The sequence below is a fragment of the Arachis ipaensis genome, chromosome B02 (assembly GCF_000816755.2).
Source record: "Arachis ipaensis cultivar K30076 chromosome B02, Araip1.1, whole genome shotgun sequence".
Taxonomy (NCBI): domain Eukaryota; kingdom Viridiplantae; phylum Streptophyta; class Magnoliopsida; order Fabales; family Fabaceae; genus Arachis; species Arachis ipaensis.
The window spans coordinates 102,293,676-102,296,294 of record NC_029786.2 but is presented as its reverse complement, the minus strand read 5'-3'; positions in this window follow the sequence as shown (position 1 = coordinate 102,296,294).

Sequence of the window (2,619 nt, the reverse complement as noted above, 5' to 3'; positions counted from 1 at the left end):
TTTGTTAATGTTAACCACCATATGTTGTACTGAAAATGAATGCCATTAACGATAATATAATAGGTGTAATTAATAATATTTTACATTAAATTGGCGGGACCAGATAAATTCCAAAGTAATTAATTACTTGAATGGGGCTTTGAAAATGGACATACAGATGTGATGACTGGTCAAAATGATGATCTTATAAGAAAAATGGAATTATGTTTGGTTGGGCTATGAGTAAAATTCGACAAGTACAGAGAATCCAATATCCATACATAAAAGGGGTATCGACACGTAGCAAAATAATTAGTGTACTACGTTGTATCAAAAATAATTGGTGTACTACTGTTCATTAGTGTTGATCAACAAATCATGAATTAATATAAGTATTTAGTATTTATACTAAACCATTATAGGAATCTCCATATGATATGATGAGCTTGGTGATGATCCTTTCATGCAACTCATGCAAGCAACAAACTAACAAGTTTTGGTACAATTATTAGAATAGAATATTAATTATTGTATATACACAACAATAATTATTATTTTTACGTATATCACCTAATCATCAATAAAAAAGAAAGAAGAATATTTATATGTATATGATATTAAAATCAAGCCAGCTGACTTCGATTCTATTCGTACTTTTTAACATACATTAAATCATATAATTGCTATAAATTAATCACTAAAAATATTTTTTGCAATCCAATCTGCCACTCTATTTCCTTCTCTTAGAGTATGCTTAATAGTCACTTGCCACTGTTTGTTTATCCACACAAATATGCTTCTGAGGATAGGATTAGGATGCTCTTGATTATACTTCCCCCTTTTTAGTACTTCGAATACTGATTTAGAATCAGTTTCAATTTCTATTTTCTTAAAACCCAAATCCCAAGCAGTTTTTAAACCGTGATGTACACCCCAAAGTTCTGCTTGGTAAGCGGTACAGTGCCCCAGATTAACTGCAAAACCCGCAACCCATCTCCCGTCGCTATTCCTCAATGCTCCTCCACATCCCGCTATTCCTGGGTTCCCCAATGAGCTTCCATCTGTGTTGATTTTGATCCATCCCTCCATTGGTGGTGACCAAGAGGTGTGCCTCTCAATTCTATTTTCCCTTGGCTTGATCAAATTCTCTTTTTTAAAAGCTTGAGAAATTTCAGAGACATATGAGTGAATTATTCTTTCTGCGTCGTTAGGTCTTCGGAAAGGAGAGTTGAAAATTTCTTTGTTTCGCCACCGCCACATCCACCAGCAAGTCACCATGAAGATGGTAATCCAGTTTTCGTTGGGGTTGCTGCTCAGATTGGAAGTAAGGTTCCATCTCAACCATGCATTGAAGGGAACTCTGAAAAAAAAAGTGCATATACTTTCATTCCTAGATATTTGGGTGGGATAATAATTTTTCTAAGGCACTACGTGAGTGACGTATAAAACGAACTAATATACTATTATAAATATGCTTTCATATCATGTCGGCTGAGTTTGGTAAAACTTTTTCAAGAGGTGTTTGTGCTTTTAAAAAGCACAAGCACGTCATTTTGTATTTGGTAAACTAAAAAGCCCAAGTGCTTGTGCTTACGGCTTTTAAAAGTTAGGGGTGCTTTTAAAAGCATCTAGGAAGGAGCTTTTTAAAGCTGGCTTATGCTTACCAAATTTTTTTTATTTTCCCGCACATATTTCTCGCTATTATATTGTCATTGAAATCCTTATATATTTCTAACTTCTCATCCTAACCTTCACAAATTCTAACACAATCTTCATATATTTTTTATTTTTCAACCTAATCTTCATATATTTTTTTATTTTTTATTTTTAGTGATGATATTTAGGATAAAATAAATTTTTATGATACTTATATAAAATTTTAAAGTTAAAAAATAAAAGAATTTATTTATTATATTTATGTTTATTATGAATTTTTTATTTTAACATTATTTTATTTTAAAATATTGTATAAATTTTTAAAAAATTTGAAAAAAAAATTATTTTTTATTATAAATATGTTTATTATAATTTTTTTTAACTTTTAAAAGCTGTTTTACTAAACATAATTGTGGTGCTTGTAGTTATTAAAAATTATTTTTAATTTGATTTTACCAAACGTAAGTGCTGCAGCTTTTAAAAAGTTATCTTTTAAAAGACAGCTTTCATAAGCTACTTTTAAAAAGCAAAAGCTTTATCAAACCAAGCCGTCGTGTGAGGACAAACACTCCCTGCTGATGCTGAGATAATATAATTTTCTAAAATTGAAATGCTTCTAATGCGAGTCAGTCTACGTAGCCTTTCAAATTTTGAATGTACATAATAGTAATAATCAAGTGTACGTATAATTAGGCAATATTCATCAATATAAGGTCTTAGTTGGTGTCTATATTAAAGGCACATAATTAGATACTTGTCCTAATACTAGGAAATATGAACTTCTTTGAATCGTTTTGCTGCTTGTCTCAAAATTTAACCTCTTTTTTTAAAATTTTTTAGTTGAATTCTATCATTCTATGAATAAAATGTATTTCCTTTCTCTCTCTCTCTGATGAGTGAAATAACCTAAACGCGTGATTGCAATGTTATTTGTTAATGTTTTTTTTAATTATTATTAGTATAGCACTTCTCAACCCGACATAT